General features: G+C 38.9%; 1 protein-coding gene across 17 annotated transcripts in view; it reads right to left on the minus strand.

Moving 5' to 3' along the window:
- The window catches only part of SLC16A7 (solute carrier family 16 member 7), a 196,631-nt gene that overhangs the window by 114,884 nt on the left and 61,031 nt on the right, over positions 1-20,716 (minus strand). For 6 of the 17 annotated variants that reach the window (XM_086403907.1, XM_086403916.1, XM_086403908.1 and 3 more), the window contains exon 2: positions 16,417-16,514. The exons of 4 other annotated variants lie outside the window; for them this stretch is intronic. The gene's annotated coding sequence lies outside the window, so the exon portion shown is untranslated. Of the gene's footprint in view, positions 1-2,672; positions 2,762-16,416; positions 16,515-20,716 lie in introns of all 17 variants that reach the window. 7 more of the 17 variants (XM_086403915.1, XM_086403919.1, XM_086403918.1 and 4 more) reach the window with 3 other exon arrangements.

Genomic DNA, 20,716 nt, shown 5'->3' on the forward strand with positions numbered 1-20,716 from the left:
TAGTAAATACAGCAGCCTCTGTCAGAGACTCAGCTCAAAGCCAGAGTCTGCAATCCTGTCTCCCCTTCTCTACAATCACACTGAATTATCAGTTCTAGTAGATTCTACTCCCACAAGGACTCAAATACATCTCCTTCCCTTCTTTCCCATAGGCAAGATTTTATTTCAATAAAGTTGATAGCTTTCCAGTTGTTATACCAGCATCCACTTTCTCTATTTGAGTAAAGCCTCAGTACCTCAGTATCTTTGCCTAAACTGGTCAGTTAATAGCAGCTCAGACCATGGCATACTGATCAATAACTCCTCACTGCTGCTTTCCTACCCTCATACCCCACAGCCATCTGTGGACACACAGACACACACAAACAAGTATACCTTGGGATATGTCACAAGATGGGCTTTCCCAGGTGGCACTAGTGGTAAAGAACCCACCTGCCAATGCAGGAACCTAAAGAGATGTGGGTTTGATCCCTGCATCTGGAAGATCCCTTGGAGGAGGGCATGGCAACCCACTCCAGTATTTCTGCCTGGAGAATTCCATGGATATAGGAGCCTAGCAGGCTACAGTCCATAGGGTCACAAAGAGATGGACACGACTGAAGTGACTTAGCACATGTTATAATACAATCATTTGTATTTTCCATCTACTACTATAATCAATAACATTAACATTGGAGCTTTAATATTAATGTTAGTTTTAATGGACTTTTCACTGCTGTTAGTAACATAGAAGCCATCATTTCTCTTGTTTTTTTAAAAAATTCTACAAAGGCATTAGACATTACTATGAGATGTGAGTAAATAGAGCTCAAGGCAACAATACATCTAGGCCCAGTCACATCTTACCAAGTATGAGATTCTTCTACACCTCAAAATGAATTTCTATCTTTATTAAAAATTAACAAAAACCTTGAAACATTTTAAATTACTTTAAATTAAAGTATAAAATCTTCAAATGCTGATGTCATGAAATATAAATTTTAGAAGTATAGTGGCTATTATCAAAAAGACCAGAGATAACAAATGCTGGTGAGGATGTGGAAAAAAGGGAGCCCTGGTGGCACTCTGTTGATGGCACTGTAAATTGCTGCAGCCCTATGGAAAATTGTATGGAGGTTCCTCAAAAAAATTAAAAGTAGAACTGCTGCTGTAATGATCCAGCAATTCTACTTCTGGGTATATAACCAAAGAAGAGTTAACTAATATCTGGAAGAGATATTTGCACTCCTGAGATCACTGCAGTGTCAGTCACACTAACTGAGATATAGAAACAACCTAAGTGCCCACCACAAACAAATGGATAAAGAAAATGTGCCACACACAGGTGCAAATGTGCATGCGTGCACACACACACACACACACAAATGTATATATATAAACTGGAATATTATTTGGCCATAAAAAAGACAAAAATTCTGCCTTTTGTGACAACATGGATAGATCTTGAGGCCATTATGCTAAAAGTTAAACAATTTAGATAGAGAAAGACAAATATGGTGTGATCTCACCTATATGTGGAACTGAACTAATAGAGAAGAGAGTGGCAGTGCCGGGGGCTGAGGAGTGGGGGAAATGGGGAGATGTTGGTCAGAGAGTACAAAGATTCAGTTATAAGCTGAGTAAGTTCTGAGGATCTACAGTATAGCACAGTGACTATAGTTAAGAATATCATATTGTATACTTGAAAGTTGCTAGGAAGAGTACAGCGTTAATGTTCCCACCATAACTACAACAAAATGATAATTATGTGAGGTGATGTTAACTAACTTTATTGTAACAATAGCTTCATAATATACATGTGTGTATCAAATACCCGGGTGCTGCTAGTGGTAAAGAACCCACCTGCCAATGCAAGAGACATAAGAGATGCAGGTGTGATCCTTGAGTTGGGAAGAACCCCTGGAGAAGGAAATGGCAACCCACTCCAGTATTCTTGCCTGGGAAATCCCGTGGACAGAGGAGCCTGGTAGGCTATGGTCCATAGGGTCACAAAGAGTCAGACACGACTGAAGTGACTTAGTATGCATTCATGCACACCTTAAACTTAGATAACATATGTCATCTAAGTACATCTCAGTAGAGGTAGGAAAAAAAGTAATGAGGCAGAGGTATGAAGCAGACACCTAGATTTGGAAAGGCACAGGTTTAGCTCAGTCCCCTAATACCCCTACCCCAGGCTGTGGAGGGGTGTGGTAGGCAGGAACCAAGCAGCCTGAGGTGGGACACAGTCCATGCCCCTGCCAGAGTGCTGCTCCCTTCCCCCATTTCAGGAGGAGCCCTCATGCTTGGGATTTGTTCTCTAGAGGGTGCTGGGTGCAAAGTAGTTGTAGTCAAGTGGTTCCACTCTACTGGCCTGGTTACAGAGTCCTCAAGGAGGGAAGGAGAGCCACGCCCCACCTCCCTTCCCATCCCTCTGGATTTTTAACTCTTAACACCTGCCAGTAAAGATTGGCTGCACTGAAAAAAGAATGTAAAGACATAACGGCAAAAGCAAGGTTTATAGGAGTCATAACCATGTCCTAGGACTTGATAAAAATCCTATGGCTTCAATTATTTTGTCTCTGGTTTCCCTGTGTGGACTCGACTCTCTTAACATCCTACTTAGTAGCAGACAGAGCATACAGACTGTCTTCACCTTTGTCTGGCCCTGTGAGGAGCCCCAGTCTACTTACTCAGCTTCCCCCTGCTGGGGAACCAGCTATTTCCTACTATGGTGTAGAACAACTCCTTGCTGTTCTTCTTCACCCTATTCTAAAGGATCCTTAAAAAAAAAAAAAAATTTTTTTGATTTAGTATTAGAAAGCTCAGGTTCAGACCTACTTTCTACTTCTGACCTTGAACAAAGTACCTGACCTTTCTGAGTCTCAGGCTTCTCACCTACCTACTGGCTTCATGTTTCCTTACAGAGACAATGCTAGTAAAATAATATTTCAGTATATTTCACATATGATTGCTGAATTTGAAAAAAGAAAACTAAGCAAGCTTAGGACAGACATTTCTGGAGCTCTCTTTTAGATATGTGCCTTCCTACAGAGGAGCTGGGTTCTGGCCTGGTTCATTTGTTCTTGTTTTATCATTAAGTCGTGTCTGACTCTTTGCAACCCCATGGACTGCAGCCTGCCAGGATCCTCTATCTATGAGATTTCCCAGGCAAGAATACTGGAGTGGGGTTTCCATTTCCTTCTCCAGGGGAATCTTCCCAACACAGGGATCAAACCCAAGTCTCCAGCACTGGCAGGTGAATTCTTTAATGCTGAGTTACCAGGGAAGCCGAGTCTGATCCATACTATGTATATACTAGGGCAGGTTGTGCTCCTACAAAGGGAGTCTAAATTTTGGAGAAAAATTCAATTAGAAACTCCATTTGACCACATATCCAAGCCACATACTTTAGTTAGCATCAACTTTAAGAATTAAAAAGATGAGTCAAATGGACTAGCCTAATCTATTTTCCCTTGTTTTAATTAATCAATTTAACCAACATTTAGGGAGTAGCTAGCATATAAAAGTCATTATGTTATGAACAGTAAGAAGGTCAAGATAAGTAAGACAGATTCTCTTTTCTCAAATAGTCACTCTTATGATGGAAAATAGATTCATATACAGTTAACAAAGCTTAGCTATTAAACCTAAAATATAAAGTATTATGAGTTGTCATATACTACAGAATCTTGTGTGATTTAATTCATTTCTACATATATTCACATATTTAATAGATAAAAACCACAATCATAAGATTATCTGCTCAGGGCATCTGCCATAGCATCATAAAGCTGTTAACCAATGTTAGGATCTGATGATCAGAATTTGATAACTAAGAAATAGTACCCTATGTCTGAAACCAATGTACTCATTATTATTCAGATTTTTTTTTCAAAAATTGCTATTTTATTTGTTATTGCTAAATCAATATAGATTTTACAGTCTAATATATATGATTATACATTCTTTTCATTTTTAATAATAATATTTTGAAAATAATTTTGAACTGAAGTATTTCATAGGTATATTTAAATAATATGTGCATTTTCCCATCAGTATATATTGTATTTTATTTTATTTTTTCTAATTTTATTTTATTTTTAAACTTTACATAATTGTATTAGTTTTGCCAAATATCAATTTTGCCAATATCAGATTTTTCATAGACGCATTAACGAAGGTAACTGATTTACTCTTAACAGGAATCCACAATTCATTATTTCTGGAATATAACTTGAATGGGGAAGACAAAATAATTAATTTTCAAAATTTCCTAGGTTAAAGAGACTGTGTAAAATAGATAGCTAGTGGGAACATACTGTATAGCACAGAGAGCTCAGCTCAGTGCTCTGTGCTGACCTAGATGGGTGAAGTGGGAAGAGAGGAAGGTCCAAGAGGGAGGGGATATATATATATATATATATATATATATATATATATATATATATATATATATATAGCTGATTGGGCTTCCCTGAAGACTTAGCAGGTAAAGTATCCACCTGCCAGTACAGGAGATCCGGGTTCAATCCTTGGGTCAAGAAGATCCCTATGGGTCACAAAGAGTTGGACAAGACTGAGCAACTAAGCACAAGTCTACATAGCTGACTCACTTTATTGTACAACAGAAACTAACACAATATTGTAAAGCAACTATGCTGCTGCTGCTGCTGCTGCTAAGTCGCTGCAGTTGTGTCCGACTCTGTGCGACCCCAGACGGCAGTCCACCAGGCCCCACCGTCCCTGGCATTCTCCAGGCAAGAACATTGGAGTGGGTTGCCATTTCCTCCTCCAATGCATGAAAGTGAAAAGTGAAATTGAAGTCGCCCAGTCATGTCTGACTCTTAGCGACCCCATGGACTGAAGCCTACCAGGCTCCTCCATCCATGGGATTTTCCAGGCAAGAGTACTGGAGTGGGTTGCCATTGCCTTCTCCAATAGGCCAATTTAAAAAAAGAAAGACCACCAAAAGCATATGTATCTAGTCAATTTAGCCTGAAAGAAAAAGCCTTATTATTTGCTCTCAGTATTGACATCAACCCCCCAGGATTCACAGTCTATGTAAGAGAAAGGAGAACACAGTAAGTGTGGGATTAATTATAATAGGGAAAACATTGTTGAGTGTGCTCAGTTTACCTCCCTACTGATCTCTTGATGTGATTTCAACGTAAAAAGGTATACAGAGATATAGAAGATATATATTTGGTATGTAATTTTTTGAAACCTTCCACTAACTCATTCCAGTTAACTTTTTTAATTCAAAAAGTTTCTCTTCTTTTTTCGAGTACTCTTCTGTCAAGTCCCAAATTAAAGTTAAAGCAAAGTTAGAAAAGAATGGTATCCTTTGTACATTCAGTGTTCAAAAGTTTCTGAGGCTACACAGTGATCTGTATGTACTTCCACATGGTTAAGTGCCATGAGGAAAGCCCCTCCCAACTTTCTGTGACTTTTTAACTGCATCCAGGCAAATAAGATGTCAATTAGTAAAGTGTTAGAGAAGTGAGGGTGTAAAATATAAGTAGGAAAAAATGACCAAAGGACACCACAAAGATGCCAAGTATATGTGAAGGAAAATAGAAATAACATCGAATTAAAAGCATATATTGGTGTGTTTCTAAACCACATGTTCAATAGGGCCATGATATAGTTTGTAAGTATCCAATTGCTAGAGAAAACCTAGGGAGTCAGAAAACAGGCACAGACAAACTATTCCAATAGTTCTAACAATGTGTGATTAAAAACTATAAAAGAGGGACTTTCCTGGTGGTCCTGTGGCTAAGACTCCTTGCTCCCAAAGCGGGGCCCTGGGTTCAATCCCTGGTCAGGGAACTAGATCCTGCATGCTGCAATTAAAGATCTAGCATGTCACAGCTAATACCTGGCACAGTCAAATAAATAGAACAAAATAAAATATTAAAAGAAACTACATAAGGAATCATGGCATGTTGCTCCTGGCCTCTATATGCAGGGCACTAGACAGAGTAAACAGATCCTGCCTCCCTGCCTGACTCCTGGAAGCTTTAATATTTTGGGATCATTGTTTCTTCCCCACTGTCCCAGGAAAGACTTGAAAAGACATGTTATTCATTGATATTGGGAGGTGAGCAAAATATGTCAGCAAAATTAATTAATATATTGTCCCTTACAATATAGTTATTGTGGCCAAAATCTAAAAAGTGAATCAAATATATGATCCTGCCAGGCCTTTGGAATACGTACCACATCACTGCCAGACACAGTGAATGTGGAAGTGAGAGAGTAGCAGTTTCTAACCATCCAGTTCAGAGGCTTCCCTCTTCATAGAATGTCTTTGAAAATTCAAACCAGGTTTTCTCACTTGCAAAGTAGTTTTTTTTTTAATCTAAGACACTTTTTTATAGGATGTTGCATACTTTTCCTGGTACCAAGAAATAGGCATGCTTAAACAGTGACATCAAAAAAAGAGACTGATAATATTAGCTAAAACAGAAAGACAAACAAGTTGAAGGAACTGAATTGCTATAGGATATGCAATGGGTAAATTTAACTCAGATGACCATGATATCTACTACTGTGGGCAAGAATCCCTTAGAAGAAATGGAGTAGCTATCATAATCAACAAAAGAGTCTGAAATGCAGTACTTGGATGCAATCTCAAAAATGACAGAATGATCTCTGTTCGTTTCCAAGGCAAACCATTCAATATCACAGTAATCCAAGTCTATGCCCCGATCAGTAATACTGAAGAAGCTGAAGTTGAACTGTTCTATGATGATTTACAAAACCTTCTAGAACGCTCAAAAAAGATGTTCGTTTCATTATAGGGGACAGGAATGCAAAAGTAGGAAGTCAAGAAACACCTGGAGTAACAGGCAAATTTGGTCTTGGAGCACAGAATGAAGCAGGACAAAGGCTAATAGAGTTTTGACAAGAGAACGCACTGCTCATAGCAAACACCCTCTTCCAACAACACAAGAGAACACTCTACACATGGACATCACCAGATGGTCAACACCAAAATCAGATTGGTTATATTCTTTGCAGCCAAAGATGGAGAAGCTCTATATAGTCAGCAAAAAAAAAAAGACTGGGAGCAGACAGTGGCTCAGATCATGAACTCCTTATTGCCAAATTCAGACATAAATTGAAGAATCTAGGGAAAACCACTAGATTAGTCAGGTATGACTTACATGAAATTCCTTATGATTATACAGTGGAAGTGACAAATAGATTCAAAGGATTAGATCTGATAGTCAGAGTGCCAGAAGAACTATGGACAGAGGTTCGTGACATTGTACAGGAGACGGATCAAGACGATCCCCAAGAAAAAGAAATGCAAAAAGGCAAAATGGTTGTCTGAGGAGGCCTTACAAATAATTGTGAAAAGAAGAGAAGCAAAAGGCCAAGGAGAAAAGGAAATATATATACCCATTTGAATGCAGAGTTCCAAAGAATAGCAAGGAGAGATTAGAAAGCTCTTCTCAGTGATCAATGCAAAGAAATGGAAGAAAACAACAGGATGAGAAAGACTAGAAATCTCTTCCAGAAAATTAGAGATATCAAAAGAACATTTCATGCAAAGATGGGCTCAGTACAGGACAGAAATTTTATGGACCTAACAGAAGCAAAAGATATTAAGAAGTGGGAAAAATACACAGAAGAACCAAACAAAAAAGATCTTTACGATGCACAGAATCATGATGATATGATCACTCACCTAGAGCCAGACATCCTGGAGTGTGAAGTCGACTGGGCCTTAGGAAGCATCACTACAAACAAACCTCGTGGAGGTGATGGAATTTCTGTTGAGCTATTTCAAATCCTAAAAGATGGTGCTGTGAAAGTGCTGCACTCAATATACCAGCAAATTTGGAAAACTCAGCAGTGGCCACAAGACAGGAAAATGTCAGTTTTCATTCCAATCCCAAAGAAAGGCAACGCCAAAGAATGCTTAAAGTACTGCACAATTGCAGTCATCTCACACGCTAGCAAAGTAATGCTCAAAATTCTCCAAGCCCTTCTTCAACAATTCCTGAACCATGAACTTCCAGATGTTAAAGCTGGATTTAGAAAAGACGGAAGAACCAGAGATCAGATTGCCAACACCCACTGGATCATAGAACAAGCAAGAGAGTTCCGGTAAAACATGTACTTCTGCTTTATTGACTATGCCAAAGCCTTTGACTGTGTGAGTCACCAAAAACTGTGGGAAATTCTTAAAGAGGGGAATACCAGACCACCTGATCTGCCTGTTGAGAAATCTGTATACAGATCAGGAAGCAACAGTTAGAACTGGACACAGAACAACAGATTGGTTCCAAATCAGGAAAGGAGTATGTCAAGGCAGTATACTGTTACCCTGCTTATTTAACTTATATGCAGACTACATCATGAGAAACACCAAGCTGGAATCAAGATTGCCAGGAGAAATATCAATAACCTCAGATATGCAGATGATACCACCCTTACGGCAGACAGCAAAGAGGAACTAAAGAGCCTCTTGATGAAAGTGAAAGAAGAGAGTGTAAAAGTTGGCCTACAATTCAATGAACAGAAAACTAAGATCATGACATCTGATCCTATCACTTCATGGCAAATAGATGGGGAAACAATGGAAACAGTGACAGACTTTATTTTCTTGGGCTGCGAAATTACTGCAGATGGTGACTGCAGCCATGAAATTAAAAGACACTTGTTCCTTGGGAAAAAAGCTATGATCAACTTAGACAGCATATTACAAAGCAGAGACATTACTTTGTTGAAAAACGTCCATCTAGTCAAAGCTATGGTTTTTCCAGTAGTCATGTATGGATGTGAGAGTTGGACTTAAAGAAAGCTTGCTTGGGGCTGGTGCACTGGGATGACTCAGAGGGATGGTATGGGGAGGGAGGTGGGAGGACTGTTCAGGATGGGGAACACATGTACATCTGTGGTGGATTCATGTCACTGTATGGCAAAACCAATACAATATTGTAAAGTAATTAGCTTCCCATTAAAATAAATAAATTTATATTAAAAATAATAAAAATAAAGAGAAAAAAAAAACAAAGCTGAGCACCGAAGAATTGATGCTTTTGAACTGTGGTGTTGGAGAAGACTCTTGAAAGTCCCTTGGACTGCAAGGAGATTCAACCAATCCATCCTAAAGGAACTCAGTCCTGAATGTTCTTTAGAAGGACTACTGTTGAAGCTGAAACTCCAATACTGTGGCCACCTGATGCGAAAAACTGACTCATTTGAAAAGACCCTGATGCTGAGAAAGATTGAAGGTGGGAGGAGAAGGGGATGACAGAGGATGAGATGGTTGATGGCATCACTGACTCAATGGCCACGAGTTAGAGTAAACTCCGGGAATTGGTGATGGACAGGGAAGCCTGGTGTGCTGCAGTCCATGGGGTAGCAAAGAGTTGGACATGACTGAGCAACTGAACTGAACTGAACTGATACAAAATTTGCCCCCATTAATATATTCATAATAATGAGAGCAGACAAGGAGGAGAGTTATATAAAGGTACAAAATTTTAATCTATTTTATAACAACTATAAGTGGAGTATATTTAAAAATTTTTGAATCACTATTTTGTACACTTAAACTTATGTTTAAATCAACTATACCACAATAAAAAAAAAGGAAAATATAGTTTTCAAATTATGTTAAATAAAAAATTATGAAATCAAGGGTATTTAGTTGCATCAAAATATCCCTAGCAGTGTACGAGGGTCTGTCTGTCTCCACAATCTCACCATCATTTGTTATTAACTTTGATTACAGCTGTCCTAATAAGTATGAAGTGGTATCTCAGTGTGATTTTTTTAATTAATTTTTATCAGTGTACAGTTGTTTTATGACGTTGCATTAGTTTCTACTATACTGCAAAATGAATCAGCCATACATATACATATATCTCCTCCCTCTGGACTTCCTTTCCATTCAGGTCATGGTGCAGCTGCTCTGAAGAAGAGGTGACAGTTCCTCAAATGTTAAACATCGAATTATCATATGATCCAGCAATTCCACTCCAAGGCATACACTCAAGACACATGAAAACATGTCCACACAGAAATTGTACTCAAATATTTATAGCAGCATGATTCATAAAAGGCAAAGAGTGGAAATGATCCAAATATCCATCAATTGATGAATGGATAAGCAAATTGCAGTCTACCATACAGCGGAATATATTATTCATCCCTAGAAAGGAATGTAGTACTATAACATGCTACAACATGAATGAACCTTGAAAACATAATACTAAACAAAATAATCTAGTCACAGAAGACCACGTGTTATATTATTATATTTATATGAAATATCCAGATAGGAAAATATAAGAGATAAAGTAGATGAGCAGTTGATTACAGCTCAGGGGTAGGGGAATCAGGACATGAGAGCTGTCGGGTTGGGAACCATTTTGGAGAATGAAAATGTCCTAAAATTGATTATGGTGATGGCTGCATAACTGTGAATGTACTAAAAGCCATCAGATTGTGTACTTTTAAATGGGTGTATTGGATGCAATGTGAATTATGTCTCAGTAAAGTTGTTTAAAAACAGTCCCAGCACTCTAACAAACAAACAAAAAAAATACTTCTACCCCAAAGGCATTCCTCCAGAGGTTTTGGACACTCTTCTATCTATAAATGATAAAAAAAAAAAAGTATGAGTCTAGAGAATATAGTATTTAAGGAATAAAAGTAATAATAATAGCAATAGTTAATATATATATATATAGCCCCCGCATTTGCATGTGTGCTCAGTCATGTCCAACCCTTTGTGACCACATGGACTGTAGCCCACCAGGTTCTTCCATCCATGGGATTTCCCAGGCAAGAATAGTGGATTGGGTTGCCATTTCCTTCTCCAATATAGCCCCGGCTGCTGCTGCTGCTGCTGCTGCTGCTGCTGCTGCTAAGTCGCTTCAGTCGTGTCTGACTCTGTGTGACCCCATAGATGGCAGCCCACCAGGCTCCCCTGTCCGTGGGATTCTCCAGGCAAGAATACTGGAGTGGGTTGCCATTTCCTTCTCCAATGCATGAAAGTGAAAAGTGAAAGTGAAGTCACTCAGTCGTGTCTGACTCCTAGCGACCCCATGGACTGCAGCCCACCAGGCTCCTCCATCCATGGGATTTTCCAGGCAAGAGTACTGGAGTGGGGTGCCATTGCCTTCTCTGAATATAGCCCCTGCTATATGCCAAATACCATTTTAAGTACTTAAAATGTAAATTAACAGTTAGTTCTCACAACAGCCCTATGAAGAAGATGCTTTTACTGTCTTTGTTTCACAGATGAAAAATTGCATGCTCTGGAAGTTTATAATTACAGGCATTCCCTGTTGATACTGCAGTTCAGTTCCAACCACCACGATAAAGCAAGTATCAAAATAAAGCAAGTTACATAACCAGTGCACACAAAAGTTAAGCTTACACCATACTATAGTCTATTAAGTGTGCAATAGCAGCACTATGTCTAAAAAATGTACACACCTTAATTTAAAAACACTTTATTGCTAAAAAATGCTAAATCATCATCTGAGCCTTTAGTGAGTTGTAATGTTTTCTCTGGTGGAGGGTTTGAAATATTGCGAGAATTACGAATACGTGACACAGAATCACAGTGAGCAAATGCTGTTGGAAAAAGGGTGCTCCATGCAGGGTTTCCCCCAAAGCTTCAATTTGTAAAATACACGATATTTGGGAATATTGGGAATAAAGTAAAGCTCAAATAAAATGAAGTATGCCTGAAGGAAGAATCAGAGGCGGGATCTGAACTCATATACTCAGGATCCATAGCCTGTGCTCCTAACTAAAGAGGAACAGGCACGGACAAGTCAGTTCCCCTAGGAAATCATGTAGCCAAAAGGAATCACATGACATATTAAACCTACCTCAACACCATGACTGACCTCATGTCACCATGGCATAAACCACTCTGCTCACAAGCTTCATTGCCTAATCTCACAGTGTCAGGCTGTGTTAGTTTTCTACAGCTGCTGTGATAAGCCATCAGAAACTTAGTGGCTTATAATAACCCAAATTTATTATCATAGTTCTGGTGGTTAGAAATCTCCCTGGGCTAAAATCAAGGTGTCAGTGGGAGGCCAAAGGAAGAATCTGTTTCCTTGCCTTTTCTAGTTCCTAAAAGTCGCCCGAATTCTTGACTTGTGGCCACATTCCTACATCCTCAAACCACCAACATTGGGCTGAATCTTTTTTGTGCTGCTATTTCATTTATCAGATGCCTGGTGAGTACAATGGACACCTGTAGATTATTAGGGATAATCATAAGGTCATCTAAAGGGCAGCCTTACTTCTCCCCTGCCTTGTAACAAAACATTCCTAGGGTGAAGGGATTATGATATGGGGAGCCATCATTTTGCCCTTATTCTGCCTACCACCAGGACATACAAAGATGTGTTCATAAAATTTAGATTGAAAGCAGAATATAATCATAGAGTTGTTCTAGGAACTGTTTCTAATAAACAGGTGAAACAATTTTGTAAATTCATCACAGTTCAGTTCAGTTCAGTCACTCAGTCATCTCTGACTATTTGTGATGCCATGGACTGCAGCATGCCAGGTTTTGCTGTCCATCACCAACTCTGAGAGCTTACTTAAACTTATGGCCATCAAGTCAGTGATGCCATGTCAAACATCTCATCCTCTGTTGTCACCTTCTCCTCCTGCCCTCAATCTTTCCCAGCATCAGGGTCTTTTCCAATGAGTCAGTTCTTCGCATCAGGTGGCCAAAGTATTGGAGGTTCAGTTTCAGAATCAGTCCTTCCAATGAACATTCAGGACTGATTTCCTTTAAGATGGACTGGTTGATCTCTTTGCAGTTCAAGGGACTCTCAAGAGTCTTCTCCAACACTACAGTTCAAAAGCATCAATTCTTCGGCACTCAGCTTTCTTCACAGTCCAACTCTCACATCCATACATGACTACTGGAAAAACCATAGATGGATGTTTGTCAGTAAAGTAATGTCTCTGCTTTTTAATACACTGTCTAGGTTGATCATAGCTTTTCTCCCAAGGAGCAAGTGTCTTTTAATTTCCTGGCTGCAGTCACCATCTGCAGTAATTTGGGAGCCCAAGAAAATAAAGTCTGTCACTATTTCCATTGTTTCCCCATCTATTTGCCCTGAAGTGATGGGACCGGATGCCATGATCTTAGTTTTCTGAATGTTGAGTTTTAAGCCAACTTTTTTACTCTCTTCTTTCACTTTCATCAAGAGGCTCTTTAGCTCCTCTTCACTTTCTGCCATAAGGGTGGTGTCATCTGCATATCTGAGGTTACTGATATTTCTCCCAGCAATCTTGATTCCAGCTTGTGCTTCATGCAGTCTGGCATTCCCCATGATATACTCTGCATATAAGTTAAATAAGCAGGGTGACAACATACAGCCTTGATATACTCCTTTCCCCATGTGACTCCTTTCCCCATGTGGAACCAGTCTGTTGTTCCATGTCCAGTTCTAACTGTTGCTTCTTGACCTGCATACAGATTTCTCAAGCGGCAGGTCAGGTGGTCTGGTATTCCCCTCTCTTTAAGAATTTTCCACAGTTTTTGGTGATTCACACACTCAAAGGCTTTGGCATAGTCAACAAAGCAGAAGTACATGTTTTCCTGGAACTCTCTTGCTTTTTCAATGATCCAACGGATGTTGGCAATTTGATCTCTGGTTCCTCTGTCTTTTCTAAATCCAGCTTGAACATCTAAAAGTTCTCAGTTCACATACTGTTGAGGCCTCGTTTGGAGAATTTTGAGCATTACTTTGCTTGCATATGAGATGAGTGCAATTGTGCAGTAGTTTGAACATTCTTTGGCATTGCCTTTCTTTGGGACTGGAATGAAAACTGACATTTTCCAGTCTTGTGGCCACTGCTGAGTTTTCCAAATTTGCTGGTATATTGAGTGCAGCACTTTCACAGCATCATCTTTTAGGACTTGAAATAGCTCAACAGGAATTCCACCACCTCCACTAATTTTATTTGTAGTGATGCTTCTTAAGGCCCACTTGACTTCACATTCCAGGATGTCTGGGTTTAAATAGCGTCTAAGAGTCCCCAGTGGAGGCGGGGGTCAACAGTGCCCTGCTGCAGGGTCAGGGGCACTGAATGCAATGGTGAGGTCATAAGTCCTTTTGAAGGAGGTCACCGTTACTGCCATTACCTCTACCATAGTTTGGACTCAGGGCGAACAACAGGGAGGGAATACAGCCCCACCCATCAACAGAAAATTGAATTCAAGATTTACTGAACATGGCCCTGCCCATCAGAGCAAGACCCAGATTCCTCCCCCAGTCAGTCTCTCCCATCAGGAAGCTTCCACAAGACTCTTACAGAATGAAAACCACAATCACAGATTATTAAACAAGCTGATCACCATGGAGCACAGCCTTGTCTAAATCACTGAAACTATGAGCCATGCCATGTAGGGCCAGCCAAGACTAAGGGGTCATGGTGGAGTATTCTGACAAAATGTGGTCCACTGGAGAAGGGAATGGCAAACCACTTCAGTATTCTTGCCTTGAGAGCCTCATGCTGCTGCTGCTGCTAAGTCACTTCAGTCGTGTCTGACTCTGTGTGACCCCATGGGCAGCAGCCTACCAGGTTCCTCTGTCCACAGGATTCTCCAGGCAAAAATACTGGAGTGGGCTGCCATTACCTTCTCCATGAGAACCTCATACACAGTATGAAAAGGTAAAAAGATAGGACACTGAAAGATGAACTCACCAAGTCGATAGGTGCCCAATATGCTACTGGAGAAGAGTGGAGAAATAAGTCTGGAAAGAATGAAGAGATGAAGCCAAAGCAAAGAGAATGCCCAGTTGTGGATGTGACTGGTGATGGAAGTAAAGCCCGATGCTGTAAAGAACAATATTGCAGAGGAACCTGAAATGTTAGGTCCATGAATCAAGGCAAATTGGAAGTGGTCAAACAGGAGATGGCAAGAGTAAACACAGACATTTTAAGAATCAGTGAACTAAAATGGACTGGAATGGGAAAATTTAGTTCAGATGATCATTATATCTACTATTGTGGGAAAGAAACCCTTAGAAGAAATGGAGTAGCCATCATAGTCAAAAAAAGAGTTAGAAATGCTGAACCTGGATTAAATCTCAAAAATGACAGAATGACCTCTATTTGTTTTCAAGGCAAACCATTCAATATCACAATTATCCAAGTCTATGCCCCAACCACTAACGCTAAAGAAGCTGAAGTTGAATGTTTCTGTGAAGACCTACAATACGTTCTAGAACTAACACCAAAAAAAGATGTTCTTTTCATCACAGGGGACTGGAATGCAGAAGTAGGAAGTCAAGAGACAGCTGGAGTAACAGGCAAGTTTGGCCTTAGAGTATAAAATGAGGCAGGGCAAAGGCTAACAGAGATTTTCCAAGAGAACACACTGGTCATAGCAAACACCCTCTTCCAACACCACAAGAGATGATTCTACACATGGACATCACCAGATGGTCAATACTGAAATTCATCACAATACTCTTACAATTAGAGTAGGCAGCAAACCAAACGCAAACAGGAAATTTCACCAGTTAAATATAGTTTCTGAAAAGCATATGGACTGGTTAGAAGAATATCTGACTTCAAATTCTTTCTCTTTCTAGTTATGCAGTTTTGAGCAAGACACTGACAGTGTTGAGCATTAGTTTTCTCATCTGCACAGTGAGGAAATTAATCACTGACCTGCTTTACACCAGGATTGCACTAAGGGTCAAATTAAATTAAATCTTTGCAAGTAGTAAAGCCTTATACAAATAAAATATGAATGAGAAATCCTGACATAATCATTTTTGTTCAAGATACAGTTATTTTTTAAAGGGTGCAAATGACAAAGACAATAAGAAAAATAAAAAACTTAAAGCCTCTACATTTATATTAAAATGAACATTTATATTAGCAATAGTAACAAAACATAATTCTATTGTTATTATTATTGAAATTTATCATTTCCTACTTTTATAATATCCTTTTAGTGAAGGAAGGGTTTATATTTAGCTCTATTTTATGTACAGAGAAACTGAAGCTTAATCTCTTCACTAAAATCACACAGAATATAGAGTCACAGAAAGACTAAATATTTAAAGTGTCAACTTTAAAATCTGTTCTATTTTTGAAAGGGATGTAAATACCAGCCAAGCCAATATTCCCATTCACACTGAGTATGCATCCTAAGTAGCTTTAGTCATGTACAACTCTTTGTGACCCCATACACTGTAGCCTGCTAGGCTCCTCTGTCCTTGGGATTCTCCAGGCAAGAATACTGGAGTGGGTTGCCGTGCGCTCCACCAGGGGATCTTCCCAACCCATGGATTGAACCCACATCTCTTATATCTCCTGCATTGGCAGGCGGGTTCTTTAAGATCCACCACTTCCACAGGCAGCATGATTTAGAATGACTCATAAAAAATGTTACTATACATTGAGAGTACTCACAAGGGAGCTCTATCAACACAGAGTCCAAAAGTCTTTTAGTTCCCAAGATTCCCGTGTCTAAGGTTGCCCAGGTGACCATCACATCTTCAGATTAACTGCTAAAAAAAAAATCAGAGAATGGCATCAGTTCAGTTCAGTTCAGTCGCTCAGTCATGTCCGACTCTCTGAGACCCCATGAATCGCAGCACACCAGGCCTCCCTATCCATCACAAACTCCCGGAGTTCACTCAGACTCATGTCCTTCGAGTCAGTGATGCCATCCAGCCATCTCATCCTCTGTCGTCCCCTTCTCCTCCTGCCCCCAATCCCTCCCAGCATCAGAGTCTTTTCCAATGAGTCAACTCTTCACATGAGGTGGCCAAAGTACTGGAGCTTCAGCTTCAGCATCATTCCTTCCAAATAAATCCCAGGGCTGATCTCCTTCAGAATGGACTGGTTGGATCTCCTTGCAGTCCAAGGGACTCTCAAGAGTCTTCTCCAACACCACAGTTCAAAAGCATCAATTCTTCAGTGCTCAGCCTTCTTCACAGTCCAACTCTCACATCCATACATGACCACAGGAAAAACCATAGCCTTGACTAGACGGACCTTTGTTGGCAAAGTAATGTGTCTGCTTTTGAATATAATCACTTAAATATTGAGATGCATGATAAAAAGAAAAATGAAAAAAATATCCAACTCTATCTCTGAAAGACTGGATAGCATGTAGCTTTCCGTTGTCCAGGGTGAAATTACTGTTTGCCTTTTCTAAATCTCCAAGGCTTTATTTCAAGCCCATTTTTAGACAGGGACACGTTTTCTCGTTAAATTACTTCACATCACCACTAACTTGTTATAACTACCATGCCTGCCTTTATATGTGCCTGCCTTTACATTTTCCTGCAAAAACATCAAAGAGATTCACCTCAGTCAAGTATATTTCGGACTTCAAAACTAAAAATAGCTTGTCTTTAACTTTTTGAGACTTTTCTTTCCACTTTTGGTAGGATAATGAAAAAGTGTGTGTGTATGTGTATGTTTATAAAGCAATAACTTGAAATTTTTACATAAATACATTAAGAATCTATTTACATTAAATTTATTCATTTAAAAACTGAAGAAGAATTTCAATAAGATTTCTGAGCTCTAACAATAAATCAGAAAATTTTGTAAAAGACCATCAAAATTTTACCATCAATTCATGTATGTTCTTTTATTATATAGTCCTTAAGACAAGTTTTTGACTTCTCCATCCAATCCCATTAATTATAAAAAATAAAAGAGGATGTAGTAATTTTTAACTACTCCATGATTACTAAATTAAGTCAGTTAATATTTGTAAAATGCTAGCACTCATCTCACACACTAGTAAAATGATGTTTAAAATTCTCCAAGCCAGGCTTCAGCAATACATGAACCGTGAACTTCCAGATGTTCAAGCTGGTTTTAGAAAAGGCAGAGGAACCAGAGATCAAATCGCCAACATCTGCTGGATCATCAAAAAACTAAGAGAGTTCCAGAAAAATATCGATTTCTGCTTTAATTACTATGCCAAAGCCTTTGACTGTGTGGATCACAATAAACTGTCGAAAAATCTGAAAGATATGGGAATACCAGACTACCTGACCTGTCTTTTGAGAAACCTGTATGCAGGTCAGGAAGTAACAGTTAGAACTGGACATGGAAGAGACTGGTTCCGAATAGGAAATGGAGTACGTTAAGGCTGTATATTGTCACCCTGCTTATTTAACTTCTATGCAGAGTACATCATGAGAAACGCTGGGCTGGAGGAAGCACAAGCTGGAATCAAGATTGCCAGGAGAAATATCAATAACCTCAGATATGCAGATGACACCACCCTTAAGGCAGAAAGTGAAGAGGAACTAAAGAGCCTCTGGATGAAAGTGAAAGAGGAGATTGAAAAAGTTGGCTTAAAGCTTCAGAAAACTAAGATCATGGCATCTGGTCCCATCACTTCATGGCAAATAGATGGGGAAACAGTGGAAACAGTGGCTGACTTTATTTTTCTGGGCTCCAAAATCACAGAGATGGTGATTGCAGCCAGGAAATTAAAACGCTTACTCCTTGGAAGGAAAGTTATGACCAACCTAGACAGCATATTAAAAAGCAGAGATATTACTTTGTCAACAAAGGTCCACCTAGTCAAGGCTATGGTTTTTCCAGTGGTCATGTATGGATGTGAGAGTTGGACTATAAAGAAAGCTGAGTGCCAAAGAATTGATGCTTTTGAACTGTGGTGTTGGAAAAGACTCTTGAGAGTCCCTTGGACTGCAAGGAGATCCAATCAGTCCATCCTAAAGGAGATTAGTCCTGGGTGTTCATTGGAAGGTCTGATGCTGAAGCTGAAACTCCAATACTTTGGTCACCTGATTTGAAGAGTTGACTCATTAGAAAATACCCTGATGCTGGGAAAGATTGAGGGCAAGAGGAGAAGGGAACGACAGAGGATAAGATGGTTGGATGGAATCACCAACTCATTGGACATGGGTTTGGGTGGACTCCGGGCAGTGAGGACTGGTGTGCTGTGGTTCATGGGTCGCAAAGAGTCGGACATGACTGAGCGACTGAACTGAACTGAACTGAGCATAGTATTTGCTACTAAATAAGAAAAGAAAAATGTACTATGAACAATTATTATTATTATTAATAGTTGTCAGTTAAGATAGTGAAAAATATTAGTTTATATAGATGAATAAATATTAGTTCCTTGTTTATTCCTGACTTGAAAAATATGAGATTTATTCACATACATGTCTTATTTGTCATATTATTAACAAACATAATTAAGGAACTTTCAGATATTATCCAGAAAAATTAGATTGTTTAATAGAGCATGGTGTAATGCAAAGATTATTGAATATTTCACAAAAGTAAAGACTAAGAGGAGAGAACATAGGTAATACCATGTCATTGAGATAGCACTTGCAATGTCACCTGGCTTGACCAGAGAACTTCAACATTGTAGTCTAAAATGGAAAGAATTTCAGGCTGGCAGTCAATCTGCTTACTGTGGAAGTTCCAGGACTATAATAAGTAGATTAGGCACATGTAACTGTCTCATTTAGTAACTATCCCATGAAAATTTGTCAATTCTACACATGAAGAACTTCCTTATAGTGACAATTAAGTTCATTTGAATTTAGAATCAATATTAAAATATATTTTACAAAATTACTTACCGGTGGTGTTATACCACAACAAGCAAAATTTATATAATAAAGTTAACACATTTAGGAACATAACATCTTATTACAATTAACTTAATTTTTTGCTTCCATGAATACCACTGAAAATCCATCATTTTGGATTTAATTTCATGTGAAGACATGATGGTAAATTGGTATAATTTGATATAATTCATTTTTGTCCACAAATTATATTATTTATCCCCTGCCCCATTAAGGTTACTAATATTTGAGAATAATGAAATAAGGAAGATTTTTTCTTTCCTTTGTATCTTAACTATAAAATTATGTTAATGGTTTGAGTTTAGAAATTCCCTGATTTTACTCTAGAATATCAGAATAAGCTTAATTTATAGGATTTTGTTGTAAAAAATGGGGCAACAAAAGTTTTCTCATTTGCTTTAATGTATACTTTTACTATTTTTTTTTAAACAGAAACAAGCCACAGGCCTTAAAAGGTAAGTGCTTGTGAGCTGATACATCTTTAAAAAAAAAAGACTAATTTGACGGTCATATGATCATATCCATTAAATAAACAATTTTTTTAAGTAAGTAGTTAAAGTGAAATGAAACACTTTCTATTTGTTTTGGCATGCTTTTTGACCTTCTGAGTAACCTTCACCTTGTGTAAAAGTTAGTATATGTGACCTTCTGAAACATGCATGTCTAAACCACAGAGAAGTTTGACAAAGGTTTTTACTTACTAACAAAAAACTATATTATAGGCCCCTTACTGTAAAAGCCATGTGCCCCAACTAAGACCCAGTGCAGCCAGTTCAGTTCAGTTCAGTTGCTCAGTAACTGAGCAACTTAGTCGGGGAATGTGAGATCTAGTTCCCCAACCAGGGATTGAACCCGGGTACCCCTACATTGGGAGCACAGTTCTCTGACTTTTTATACTGAAAATCAACACAAATAAGAAATGGTGGTCCAGTGGCTAAGACTCCATTCCCAATTCAGGAGTGCCCAGGTTCAATCCCTGATCAGGGAACTAGATCTCATGTGCCCCAACAAAGACCCAGTGCAGCCAAATAAATATTAAAAAATAAATAAATAATAGGAATTTCTAAGTCCCTGGAAAGTTGTGTTAATGTCTAATCTCTTTTCCAATTATC

This window comes from Bos grunniens, chromosome 5 (assembly GCF_055505025.1).
Source record: "Bos grunniens cultivar Pamir isolate PY7600 chromosome 5, Bosgru_T2T1.0, whole genome shotgun sequence".
Taxonomy (NCBI): domain Eukaryota; kingdom Metazoa; phylum Chordata; class Mammalia; order Artiodactyla; family Bovidae; genus Bos; species Bos grunniens.